The 14,287-nt window shown below is 49.5% G+C and overlaps 1 long non-coding RNA gene across 1 annotated transcript in view; it reads left to right on the top strand.

Annotated features, from left to right (window-relative positions):
- LOC309846542 overlaps nt 1-8,518 on the top strand; it is a 34,031-nt gene extending 25,513 nt beyond the window's left edge. Inside the window, exons 3-4 of the long non-coding RNA XR_014301987.1 lie at nt 6,057-6,173; nt 7,870-8,518. This is a non-coding gene — a long non-coding RNA (uncharacterized lncRNA). The remainder of the gene's footprint in view (nt 1-6,056; nt 6,174-7,869) is intronic.
- The last annotated feature ends 5,769 nt before the right edge of the window (nt 8,519-14,287 follow it).

Raw genomic sequence — 14,287 nt, 5'->3', positions numbered from 1 at the left:
TGCAATTGATATAAATTAGCTGCCCTCCCCCTCCTCCCCCACTCACTGCCTCCCCGCCGCCACCAAGAGCCAGCAGCTTTGGAGGAAGCACAGCAGGAGACCAGTCTCTCCAGCACAGTCTCTCTCTCTCTCTCTCTCTCTCTCTCTCTCTCGGCTTGAGAGTGGGCCTCCAGAGAGAGGCAGGGCTCTGTTTTTGCAAGGGCAGAAGCCAAGAGACACAGAGAAGGCAGTCAGCAGGAGCCAAGATTCAGGAAGACGTGGCGGTGGCCCCCAGAAGATGAGGTGAAGGTACGGAGAGATGTTCGTGGGCAGGGGAAGGCACGGGATGGCTGAGGCCAAGGAGCCAATGGAGGGGCCGCAGGCAGAGGGCACCCCAAATCCTGGACACTGAAACAACACAAGACCCCAAAGCATGTTCCTGTCTCCATGAAACCTAGTCAGGTGGCTTAGGTTCCTGCTTTCCTCGTCGTCACAAGTATCCTTGATGGGAGCCCTGGACAGGAACCGGTTAGCTCTGTTCCTTAAGGCAGCCATATCCTTCCTTTAGTCCCCGGCCCCCCAGGAGGAGGTCAGCCCATCTCAGCAGGAGCCTCCCTCTCCTTTCGAACCTTCTCTTCCCCAGAGGGGTCCCTATCAGGCGCAGAGTACAGGAAGGACCCTGCTGTGACTTGGTGACATCAGTCAGGATGTCACCTGCCTTCAGCCTGGACAGTTCAGGGGTATATCTCATCAGAGGTAACCATGCCCTCGATGGGTGGCTGGCCAAATTCAGTCAAGGTCCCTTCGTTCTTCCCTCCCTCCTTCCCTCTGTTTCCTCAAGCGAACTTGACTCTCAAATGCATCACTTGCTGCCTCGAGCACCCAGCAGAGTCTGACGGGTGTCTGCCCCAATTCTAAATTCAGTCTGGCCCAGTTTGGGTCAGGTGACCACCGGGGAGCCAATCAGCCGTGGCCAACGGAACAGGGTTACGTAGTATTAATCTGGTGGCTGCCGTCTGCCCTCGTGCTGTAGCTTCCCTGGGGGGACAAAGGGAGCACAATGCAGACTGAGACCTAAACTGTGTGTGCTAAACCAAGCTAAAGCCAGGGGACAGGAATGAACATTTTTAAAAACTGGCATAGTGAGGGCTTCAGAAATGGTACGTATATTTTTTAATCGACTGCAATTCTCACAACTGTGTGAGATAAGCGTTAATAACCTTGTCTTGCAAACGAGGGAAGTTAAGGCACTTACTCAAGACATGGGGTCTAGTCTGCACCTGGATGAGAGTCCAGGACTAACTCCCAGGATTATGTTCCTTCCTCTAGCACACTGCCTGGCATCGACTTGAGATGGTGTTTCTGCCCTTGCTTTGCTAAGGGCTCAAACTCCACTCACTCAGCCTTGTGGAAAGGCCTTTGAAGTTGTCTAGGTCACATTCATCAACATATAGATGAAGAAGTAGAGCACAGAGAGGGTTAGTGACCAGCCCATGGTCACACAGGAATTCAAAGGGGACAAGTACCCAGGTCTCCCAAGCCCCAGGCTGGGGCTCTCCCCTGAAAGTCATGCTCCCCTGTAGGTATCCTGAGAGCCTGCTCCCTGGCTGCTTTCCTCCCTGCAGAATTAGGGGGTGAGGGTACCCTGTGCTGCTTCCTGTTCTACCTCTCTGTCTCTGTTTCCTTCTCTGGTTCTTCTGTTCTTTCCTTGGATGTAACATCGGTCCCTCTCCTCTAAAGTCCCATAGCAGCAGAGTAATTTTGCTCCACAACTGACCCCTTCACTGTGCCCTTGGGACTTTCTCTCCAAGTAGACTGCAAACTCCCTGAGGGGAAAGTCTTCTCTGACATTCTCTAAATTCCTAACATGTCCCAGCATCCAGGAAGTGCTCCAAAAGGACCGAGATAAGTGTTGAGATAAGATCATTGGATTATGTGTCCCTGAGTGGCCACCGCATCCATCCACCCACGGTCCATCCATCCACCAGTCCAGTCCGTCCATCCATTCACCCATCGACCACAATCGTCCATCAAGCCTCGGGTCTGGGCGGACTGGCCTTAGCAGGAAAGCTCTGGGGATGCCAGGCTTTTTCACCGTGTCTTTATCCGTTTGCTTCTCTCTGGGTGGAATGCCCTTCCCATCTTCCGTCGCCCGACACTCCTCTTCCAGCTATGGCCACGGCAGCATCTCTGCTGAAGAACCTTTCCGGAAGCCCATCCTTGACTAAGAGACCTCTTCTGTGTCCCCAAATGCCTTTTACGCTTATCACATTCTTGACAGGAACAGCTTAAGTAGGATATAATTCACACAGCACAAAATTCACTCTTTTGAAGTATACAGTTCCGTGATCTGTGCAGAGCTGGGCAACCATCACCGCTATCCAATTTCAGACTGTTTTTCTGCCCCTCCCCCGGCAGAGAAAGCCTGTGCCCATTAGCAGCCCCTCACCATTTTCCCTCAGCATCTCTGGCCCCTGCAATCATGAATTTCCTTCCTGTCTCTACAGATTTACTTATGCTGGAGGTTTCATTCAAATGGAATCATACAATATGTGGCCTTTCGTGACTGGCTTCTTTCACTTGGCATTTTTTTTTAAAAGAATTTATTTATTTATTTGACAGAGATCACAACAAGTAGGCAGAGAGGCAGGCAGAGGGAGAGGGAGAAGGAGGCTCCCCACTGAATGGTGAGCCCAACTCGGGGCTTGATCCCAGGACCCTAGGATCATGACCCGAGCCAAAGGCGGATGCCCAACAGACTGAGCCACCCAGGTACCCCCCACTTGGCCTGTTTTAAGGTTCACCCATGCTGTTGCGTGTATTGGGACACTCACCCCATTTGAAACAGATTGTGGAGTCTAGGAACCTAGAGCCCCATTTGGTAGCCTAGGTCCTAGGGCGAGCAGAACGAAAAAGAGACAGTCTGAGGGTCCTAGCACTTCTCTAATTCAGATCCAAAGTACTCATCCCAGGAAGATTGTTAAAAACCAAAGACAAAGAACAGAACTTCTCCATTCCAACTGTTCATAATCCCTCCTCCCCAACACTCAGCTCCCCCTCCCAACTGTAACGTTATCTAATGACAGGTGGTATCTGTCTGCTTCCCACCGTATCTTTGCCCTGAGCTCAGAGTTGTTTATCCTGACACAGGTCTATACATTCTACTCACGAATATGAAAGAATCCAGACTTCCCATAGATCTCTCTTTCTGGTCCAGGGGCTGTCCCCAGAGTCCCTCCCTCATGTCCATCACCAACAGATAAGGCAATCCCTAGAATCTCTTACATGCTGGATATCAGCCAGTGGGAGAGGAGGCAAAACGCTAAGACACGGGGACAGCAGGTTGTCTTTGGTAAGACTGTTTCATGAACAAGGTGTTGTAAGAGTCCTAGAGAAAAACCAGGTGAAATTATTAGCTAGGGTAGCTTGGATGGCAGGCGATGGGAACTCAGCACTTTCTCTTCCACTAAGAGGCCCCTCAGCTGAAAAGATTTATACCTGTGCTCGTCACCCTACCCACACCCCAAGCTCCCTGTGGTAGGCAGAATAATGGCCTCCAAAGATATTAATGCCCTAATTCTGGAACCAGTGACTATATTAAGTTACATGGCAGAGGAGAGTTGAGGTAGTAGGTGGAATTAAGTTTGCTAATCAACTGATTTTAAGAGAGAGAGAGAACATCCTGGATTATCTGGGTGCACCCAATGGAACCACAAGGATCCTTATAACTGAGCAAAAGAGGTGGAAGAGAGGGTCAAAGTGAAACATAGGAGAAGGACTCAAGAGGCCATTGCTGGCTTTAAAGATGGAGGAAGGAACCACGGGCAGAGGTTGGAGATGAGAAAACAGATTTTCCTCCAGAGCCTCCAAGAAAGAATACGGCCCTGCTGACATCTTTATTTTATTTTATTTTATTTTTAAGATTTTATTTATTTGGCAGAGATCACAAGTGGGCAGAGAAGCAGGCAGGGGTGTGTGTGTGGGGGGAAGCAGGCTCCCTGCTGAACAGAGAGCCTGATGCGGGGCTCGATCCCAGGACCCTAAGAGCATGACCTGAGCCAAAGGCAGAGGCTTAACCCACTGAGCCACCCAGGTACCCTGACATCTTTATTTTAGCCTACTAAGGTCCAGGGAGGACTCTGACTTCCAGAACTATAAGATAATAAATCTGTATTGTTTTAAGCCCCTAAGTTTGTGTTAACTTGTCCCAGCAGCAATAGGAGACTAATGCAGATTCTGGTATCTGAAAGTGGGGTGCAGGACTGTACCTACTCCTTCTCAAAAGTGGAGGCAGACCCTGCATACAAATTAAGCATTGGGATTCTGCCTCAGATAATCCAGGATTTATATTTCCAGTGTTTGCATGCTGGGTATCTTGAGTGAGTGACTCGTCCTTTCTATAGAATTTCTTCAGCAGTAAAATGGGAATAACTACACTTCCCTCATGAGAGCGTTGTGAAGTTTAATGAAGAGTATATGTGTACGTTCTTAGCACAGGGCCAGGCCCATGGTAAGCACTGAATAAATAAATGTTGCCCGATACTATCATTATTGCCATGCATCATTAGCTGTTTTTGGAAGCAACCCAAATCAGAGCTAATTCCTCCTTCCTTTGTGGTATCTAAAAGGACAGCACCCAAAGGGTACTTGGGCTCAATGTGGGCTGGACTCTGTAGCCAAGAACATTCCTAACAGCTGAGGCTCCAGAGACCGACCACATTCTTCATGCAGGTGGCCTTACGTGGTTCTAGATGTTTGTCTGGTTTAGAGTAGGACAATTGCAGTGGCACAAAGTGACGAAGGTGTCTCGATGCATAGGAAGGGGAGGGATGGAACCAGGGGAAGGACGTGGGATGTTAGGGCACAGCAATGTAGTCTAGAGACTAAGATGGGCCGGGATGGTGAAAGATGGACCACAGGGAAGCTGCATGGACTCTTGAACCCAGAATTTACACCAGACCCAACAGTAAATATTAAATGCTCCCCCAACTAGGATGGTTAAAACAACAAAGGCAGAAAATGCCAAGTGTTGAGAATGTGGTGAAATTAGAACCCTCCCACATTGCTGGTGGGAATGTAAAATGCTACAACCACTTTTGAAGTCTAGCATTTCCTGGGATAGTTAAATACACGGTTGCCATATGACTCAGCAATTAGTTACTAGTAGACCCATGTCCGCATGTGTGTCTACACCAAAGCTTGTGCATGAATGTTCACAGAAGCACTTTTCATAATAGCCCCAAAGCAGAAACAACCCAAACGTCCATCAGATGAGGAGTGGACACACAAAATGTGATGTATGGAATGGAATGGAATCTCATTTGGCAATAAAAAGGAATGAATAACAGATAACATGCTAGAACACAGATGAACCTTGAAAACATGATGTTAAGGAAGCTGGACATGAAAGACCACCTGTTGTATGATTCTCCTTATGTGAAATGTCCAGAATAGGCAAATCCCATTGGAAAGCCAATCTATGGTTACCATAGATTGGGGGGGGGGGGAGGCAAGGGAGAGACGGCTGATTGGTAGGGTTTTGGGGGAGGGGTGATGAAAATGTTTTGAAAATAGATAATAGTGATGGTTGCCCAACTCTGAAGAGATCACCAAATTGTACACTTTAAAGGGATGAATTTTACGGTATGAGAATTACAATGTCGACAAAGCTATTATTAAGAAAATTAAGTACTACTAGGCTTTGAGCGCCTGCCATGCGCCGGCAAGTGAGCGGAGTGCATGCCTGAGCTTAATACCAGGCTGTGGGAACGGGGCTGATCTGCGGTGGTGAGCCCGAGTCTGAGCGGGAGCCAGTAGGAGTTTTTGGAGGAAGGTGAGGAGGAAAGAGGACAGGTAGCCCAGCTCTGCTGACAGGTGCACCAAGATGGCTACTGGGATCTCTCACTCAAGGGGGTGATGCTGAAATCGGGGGGGTGGAGGTGACCTCAAGACAAGTGAGATAACCTCGGTCAGAGAGCGGGTCTGAAAGTTGTCTCCATCTGTGGCTGTCTGCTGTCAGGGGCTCAAGAACAGGGAGTCCGGGCACCTTTCACCATACAACCCTCTATCCCCCACAGGAAACCTTTCACTTTAAGCAGAATGACATGCCCCATTTGTGGGAAACCGTATGGGAAGAGGGGAAAGGAGAACCAGACAGACGACGTAGGAGGCTGGAGGCATCATCAGGAAGCGAGGTGAGTGGGAGAGCTTGCACTTCAGTGGGGAGATGGGCAATGTGTCAGAGTTCTCCAGAGAAACAGTACCAACAGGAACTATCTATACCGATATTTCTATCTATATCTGTATCTGTGTGTCTATAGCAAGAGATTTATTCTAAGGAATTAGCTCATGCGGTTATGGTGGCTAAGAAGTCCCGGGGTCTGCGTTTGACAAGCCGGAAACCCAGGAAAGCTAGTGATACGATCCCAGCTTAAGTCCAAAGGCCCGAAGCGCGGGAAAGCCCTTGGTGCCAGTTCCAGTTTGAGGGCAGGAAGAATCCAATGTCCCAGCTCAACAGCCAGGAGGGTAAAGTTCCCTCTTCTTCGGTCCTTTTGTTCGACTCAGCTCTTTAATGATTGGATAAGGGCCATCCGCATTAGGGAGAGCAATCTGCTTTACTCTGCCTATTGATTCAAATTTAATCTCATCCAAAAACACTCTCACAGATGCACCAGGAAGAATATTTGACCAAACGTCTAGCCCCCTTACAGACCGGCAACTGACAGGTGAAATTGACCATCACAGGCAATAAGCAAATAAACACCATACTTATATATGTTCAGGTAGTCCTGAGAAAGTAAGAAAGAAAAAGGAAAGGAAGCAGGACGAGGGACTAGAGAACAGTGGGGACAGAATGACAGGCACGGAGTGTCAAGGATAAATCCTTGTTGCCTGAACGGCCGAATCGTGCACCTCTATCAATGGGACGTTTTTTCTTTCCATCCCAAATTACTTTACCTTCCGTTAGGTTTCAATTGTAGTGAAAGCTATTGTTGCCGGGGACAGGCGTTTTCTATTTCTTAAAAAAGAAGCAGCAGCTTGAAAAATGCCATGTTCACACATTCTTCAGGAATGTCATATTTGATATGGCCACTGGACACGCTTGACTTCTTTATTTATGATTGCTGGCGCTTTTCCTTTGAGGCCGCTCAGAATAGCTTCGGATCCTGCTCACTCACACACAAGGTGAAATCAAATCTTCCTGCGCTAACCCCGTCGTCAGTGCCTTTGCTTACGAAAGCTTCCCTTGCCCTCCATGGGTAACTGCATGGTTAGAACAGGATTCAAATGTGCCTCTCTTCACATAAACATCCTTGCCTGGTGTACTATGCTTTTGGTAAAGTGCATTTATTTCCAGAAATCTATCCCAATCCATAGAAGTTGGGTGCACCTTTTTGAAGGCCAAGTGTGGGCCATTTGCTGTTCACCAATCTCCTTATACTGTCCTAAATGTTTTTTTGGTCTATCGCTCGGTATAGTCAAATCAATGTTCTCCCTTGTTTATTCTTTGGAAGTCTCATTTATCTCCCTCGGCGTCATGCCACGTCTGTTTGATTGCTTTTGCTGAATTTCTGCATGCTGGTCACAGCAGTGGGCTTAAACTAATACACCTGTTCAGTATGATGCATTTATGTAGGGACATCTTTGCACGAGTGTGAGTGTGTGTACCCTAACCTTGTTGAAAGAGCTCTGATCTGGACTCAAACACATTCTAGGTTAGAAGGGCAGCTCGTTCATGTTCTAGCTAGTAACTTTGGGCAAGTCACCACATGGGGCCTGCATCCATACCTGTAAAAGAGGTGTATAGGTGTGCAACCAAGAGAAATGGAACTAGAGGTCCACATAGAAATGTGTCCGTGAATGGTCACAGCGATGTTTTCTTCATACTAGGAAATGAAACCCAAAGGTCCTTCAACCGAGGAGTGAACAATAACATGTGGTATGTTTCTGTAGTAGAATCTGTACAGTAGAATATTCTTGGGTCATCAAAAGGGAACCAAGGACCACCTACTACAACATGGATAAGCCTTGAAAGCACACGAAGTGCAAGAAGATAGTCACAAAAGGCCATGTGTGTGTGTTTGCCTAACACAGGACCACAGACTGGGTTGGTTTGATAACACAAATGTATCATCTCAGGGTTCTGGAGGCTGGAAGTCCAACATCAAGGTGTCAGCGGCATTGATTTCTTCTTGGGACTGTGAGGGAGAACATGTTGTCTGCCCCTGGCTTCACTTCTGGTTGAAGATTGCTGGCAATCTTTGGCCTTCCTTGGCTTGTAGAAGCACCGCCCTAAATCCTACCATTGTCTTCACATGGTGTTCCCCCGTGTCCAAATTCTCCTTTTTATAAGGACATCAGTCGTGTTGGAGTAAGGCCTACACTAATGACCTCAGCCGAAATGATTGCACTGACAAAGACCCTATTTCCAGGGGCGCCTGGGTGACTCAATGGGTTAAAGCCTCTGCCTTCGGCTCAGGTCATGATCCCAGGGTCCTGGAATCCAGCCATGCATCAGGCTCTCTGCTCAGCAGGGAGCCTGCTTACCCTTTTCTCTCTGTGCCTGCCTCTCTGCCTACTTGTGATCTCTATCAAGTAAATAAATAAAATCTTTAAAAAAAAAAAAAAAAAGACCCTGTTTCCAAATAAGGTCACATTCCAAGGGGGTTCAGACTTCAACATATAAATTTTGAGGAGACACAGTTCAACCCATAGCATCACACATTATAGTGTTCCGTTTATGGGAAATAACTAGAATACATAAATGCATAGAGACAGAAAGTGAATTAGTGGTTGTCAGTGACTGGAGGAAAGAGGGAATTTGGATCGACTGCTAATGGGTACAGGGTTTATTTTCAAAAATGCTCTGGAATTAGAGAGTGGTGATGCTTGTGCAATTCTGTGAGTATACCAATGGATCGTACGCTTTAAAAGGGTGAGCTGTGTGGTATGCGAATCATATCTCCAAAAAGCTATTTTTAAAAGTAAAAAGTGTAAATAAATAAATAGATCGATAAAAGTAAAAAGTGTGATGCTGGCTACCCTTCGGCCAAATGAGGTGATGCAGCTCATGTGGTACAACCGAAATTGAGTGGGTTTGGAAAATTCTGTAAAGACAAGAAACAGTCGCAACTTTCCAGGCTTAATTTTTAAACACCTTTGGATTTTGTTACGTACATGCCACCCTGACTGCAGTGCGGGTTCCCTATTGATCCCAAACCTTTCTAATGTAATAAAGGGAATGCTAGTGTTTCTTAAAAGCTAACTTTGTTGCTCAAAGCTCACTCGTATTACTTGGGAAAATGTCTTCTCTAAACCTGCCCTGTGATTCCCATGAAATGTTCATCCTTTCTAGATGGATGTCTCTTTTACCATTGACTTTACCTCAGTGAAATCTCCAGAAAGCACCGTCAAGCCTTTGCATTTTCAGAGCTGAGTTTTTTTCCCTGCATCTGTGTTTTTGCCCTTGTTAGCTCACAGTGAGTTCCTTCCCCAGAGGCTAAATAAAATCGCACAAAACAGTCAGGATTTTGGTAGCTAACAAAATGATTTCCCGTCCTCTGAGATGCCTTTGTGCGTCTCTGCGCATCCCTTATCCCCAGGGGAATGTGCACAGAGCCTTAGGGACCCCTGAGTTTGTGGCCAGTCCGTGCAGCTACCTCTGGCCACTGGGCCAGTGGGCATAATCATTTCACACGTGAGCTTGGCTGGCAACCTCGTGCTGGTGGGTGCCTTGTGTCTGCTGTACAGGGATCTGGGTGAGTTGCGTGTCTCCTGTTCACTGGTCTGAGGGATCTCTGGGTGTGACTGCACGTGGGGCAGTAGCCTGTAGGTGAACAGTGCAGTGTCAGGTCCAACTTGGTGAAACCCAGTCTACAATCCCTTCAATGCCCTCTTCTGTCTACCTGTTCGACTTTGTGCCGTGGGGCCTAATCATATCGGGTCCCCATCCTTACTCTGCAGTTTCTTGCTGTGTGTCTTTGGCTGAGGTGCTTGACCTCTCTGGGCCTCAGTTTCTTCAATGGTGAAAGGGAAGCAATGATCCTTTTCTCCTAAGGCCGTGATGAGACAGGAGAAAAAGGACTGAGATTTCTCTGGTATGGACCGGGAGCCCGAATTACTGTACGTGCTCTGCCTCCCTTCCCCTCCTCCACCAGCCACCAAGGAAAGTCTGATCTCCCAAGTCCATCTTGACTGAGATCTAAGGGACCGTGGAAAGAGTGCAGCCTTCAGGGTCAGACACACCTCCTTTGAAGTGCCAGCTCTATGACCTTGGGCAGAATCATCTAACCCAGCCTCTCCCGTGTCAGTGGGGTTGGGGTGAGGTGAGGAGCGTGTGTGAAGGAAAGATGTTGGAGGCCCAGAGGGGGCTGTGTGGCTGCGAGCTGCATATGTCTGCCGTTGCCCTCTGACCTGTCTCCCTCACAGCCCGAGCCCAGCTGCTCGCTCTTCAGGGGACCCCCCCCCCACACCCCTCCTCTGCAGTTCCCTCATCCAAGACGCGGTCAGGTTTCCCGGTTCCAGGCCTCTGTGTGTTTTCCTCACTCTCCATCCTCCCAGAAGACTTTTCTTAGTCTGAGGCAACTTCCAGGAGCCCTGGGCCAGCTGCCAGTCTCCAGCCCTGGCCTCGCTCCTGGTGGGTGGTGAGTGGCCAACGGACCGGGGACAGGGCCCCTCCAGCCATTCCTCGCTCAGCTCGTAGAGCTGTGGGGCTTTGGGCAAGTTCCTCAAGTCCTCTGGGCTTTAGGTATCTCCTCTAAGAGACAGTGATGGTTATAGCACGTCCCGCTGGGGTAGGTGGCTGTGGAGACTAAATAAGGCATCCTGAGGGAAGAATTTAGATCAGAGTCTGGCACATAGTGAGCCCTCGGTAACCGTTTGATATTACTGCTGCTTCTTCCCTCAAGGAGTCCCTCACTGCTGGGTACTAGGGACACAGATGCGACCGTGCCCTGGCAGAGTTCCCAGTCCAGAGAGGCAGGCCGGCTGGACCACCGACCATCCCAGAGGGTCGGTGCCGTGGGAGCCGGGCGGGGAGAGACGGTGACTCCTTCCGAGTCTGGCTCGGAAGAAGCCTCCAGGAGAGAGACCGTCTGGCTGGGGCCTGGAGGAGGTGTGGGAGTTCACCCACTGGGGGAGAAGAGGCCTAGAGGGGGGCAGGCCAGGGATGGGAACAGCACAAGCAAAGGCACAGAGGCTGGGAGAGACGGGCCCACATTTGAGATGAAGACTGACAAGGCTGGCAGCCCCTGCGGCTGTCCCCTCCAACCCCTCCCACACGTCTGAAGCCTGTCTGTGGGGCCCTGCTGTGGGCAGCCACGACTCCAGAAGCAGCCCATGGGTGCCCAGGAGTAAGCACCCCAGGACGGGCCCTCACCCCAGACAAATGGAAGATGGCAGGTATCCTTGGCCCTTGGGGTGGAGTAACACGAAGCTGTGTTTCATCCCATTTCCCAGAAGTCCCCAGGGAGACAGAGCCCCAGGTGCTTGGAATGATGCCTGCTCAGAAAAGCACCTTATACTGGTCCATGCCTCCCGAGTGCCCCCTTTGGAACCCAGCGGTTTCCTCAGAGTCTGCCTGCTGGGGAGCCCAACCTAATGCATCAAGCTACGTAGGAGCCAGCCAGACAGGTTGATTGTCCAGAATCCTGCTGTCCACTGTGCACTTCTGGTGACTTCTTAGTTCTTGCAGCAATAACTGAGCTTTCGGTCCGTAGCCAGCACTGGGCTAGACCCTGAGGGAGATGCAGAGAAGTGGAGAAAAGAGTCCCTCATGGGACTATTTGAGGAGGCAAGACGTATCTGAAAAAGAGAAAATATAAGAAGTGGGAACGGCTGAGCTCATTTCAGGAAGAGCAGGAAGCCCGGTGCACTGGGTGGTGGGTGGCGATGCAGAGCAAGGGGGGACTGGGTGGAAGCAGGAAAACACGGAACGCTGGGCCAGCCGGTGGACACAAGCCTAGAAGTCCTTGTACGGATGGGTCTTTAAACCATAGGCAAGGGGAGTCCTAGAAGGGTTTTGAGCAGTGCAGGGATGGGACCATGTGTCAGAAGGATGCCTCGGGCTCAAATGTGGGATGACAGGGAGGGGGTGAGGCGGGAGTCAGGGAGGCCCAGGTAGAGGCCCTGGGAGTCCTCTTGGCTGGACTTGGCTGTGATTCGGACCCCAGCTCAGCAGGCCCGGGAACCTAGGGGCCTCCCCACAAAACTCAGCAGGGCGATCTTTTCCTAAAAGTGCGGAAAACTTCCTGCCTTCCCAGCCTTCCTTTCAGCCCTGCTTCCTGCTTGGGCTCCAAACCTGTTCCCATTCCTCCCACCTTCTCCCATTATCTCTGACTTCAGAATGTTTGCTTTGGCTCCCACTGTCTCCCGTCTGCTCTCTCCTGCGGTTAGTGGTAGATGCTCAGCACAAAAAAAAAAAAAAAAAAAAAAACTCTTTCCTGCAAGCCAGCCCAGACTCCCGGGGCAGGGATTGTCTTCTTTCTACTTTAAGTAAACGGAATTGGAGCAACCTTGGCCTTGGAAGACAGACTGTGTCTTCTAGAGACTTTCCTCCAAAACCACAAATGCATTTTGCCTCTATTTGAGGTGGTTCTTGCCTCTGTCTCAGCAACCTCAGGGTGAATGTGAAGCAGCATCTGGCAGCCTTAAGATTTCACAGCGGATGCTGGGCTTTTGTGAAAAGTCGGTCTCTCTGCAAACCCGCCGAGAGGGCAAAGATGGCGCCCTGCTCCGTCCATTCAGTAAATGTGTCTGAGCCAGGCCTTGAGCTGGGAGTCAGCAGAGAAGACTTCTGCTCCCCGGGCCCCCACAGACAGCAAGACTGGTCCCGTACAGGGGTACTGAGTGCCCTGTGTGGGCCCTCGCAGGTGGCGCGTGTCGGCTGCACTGAACTTGCCCGAGCAGAACGTCGTCGCTGCGCCACTTCCGGCAAGTTACCGACCTGCCTCTGCTTCACTTCCTGTCTACAAGGTGGGGAGAAGAGAGTTCTCCCCTCTTGGTCTTGGTGTGAGGATTAAGTAAAGGAAAACAGGGACCCCTCAGCATAGAGCTGGGAAGAGTAAGCACTGAGTAGATGCTAGCTATTCTTTGTTCTTGTTTCTTTTTTTCTTTTTTTAATTCTCTTACCATACAGTTCTCCCTTTTCCCGTGTACCATTTGGTGGGTTCTAGTATATTCACAAGGTTGGGCACCCACAAGGTCCAAAACATTTTTATCGCTCCAGAGAAACTCGGTGCCCCTGAGCTGTCACTCTCCCCAATTTCCACTGCCCCAGGCAACCCAAAATTCTACTTTCCATCTCTACGGATTTGCCTGTTGTGGACACTTCACAAACACGTAATTATACAGATAGGTGTGGTGGCCTCTTGTGCCTGGCATCTTCACTTAGCATAATGTTTTCCCTATTGTAGCACGGAAGGCTCACTTGGTTCTTTTTTTTTTTTTTTAATATTTTATTTATTAATTTGACAGAGAGACAGCGAGAGAAGGAACACAAGCAGGGGGAGTGGGAGAGGGAGAAGCAGGCTTCCCACTGAGCCCAATGTGGGGCTCAATCCCAGGACCCTGGGATCATGACCTGAGCCGAAGGCGGACGCTTAACAACTGAGCCACCCGGGTGTCCCTTGATTTTTTTTTAAAGCTAAATTATATTCTTCTCCGGTGAAGAGATTTTGTTCATTCATCAGCGGATGGACATTTGGGTTATTTTCCACTTTGGGGAAATCAGTATACTGTCATGAACATTTGGGTATTGTTTCTGTGTGAACATACATGCTCATTTCTTCTTCTTTTTTTTTTTTTTTTTTTGAAGATTTTGTTTATTTGATAGAGAACAGGGGGAGGGGCAGAGAGAGAAAGAGAGAAAGAGAGAGAGAAGCAGACTCCCTGCTGAGCAGGAAGCCAGACCCAGGACTCCATCCCAGGACCCTGGGATCATGACCTGAACCGAAGGCAGACTCTTCACCAACTGAGCCACCCAGGCACCCCACGTGTTCATTTCTTTGGTTCTCTACCTGGGAGTGTCATGGCTGGGTCACGTGGAAACTCTGAGCTTCACTTTCTGAGGAGCCGCCAGACTGTTTTCCAAAGCGGCTGCACTAGCTATTCTTGACTCAAGCTCTCAAAACACTTTCCCACACACATCATTGCCCAGCCCCAAGGGGAGCCATTATCACAGCATCGAGAGGGAAAGTGACATGCCAGAGTCCCAGGGACAGTGAGTGGCAGAACCAGGACCTGAGCCGAGAACTTTAGGGCCCAGAGTCATCGTGTCACCTGAGGCCCCCAGGATCAACCACCTGGGGTT

The sequence above is a fragment of the Mustela nivalis genome (genome assembly GCF_964662115.1).
Source record: "Mustela nivalis genome assembly, chromosome: 13".
In the NCBI taxonomy this organism is placed as follows: Eukaryota; Metazoa; Chordata; class Mammalia; order Carnivora; family Mustelidae; genus Mustela; species Mustela nivalis.
This window is presented reverse-complemented; position numbering and strand designations above follow the sequence as displayed.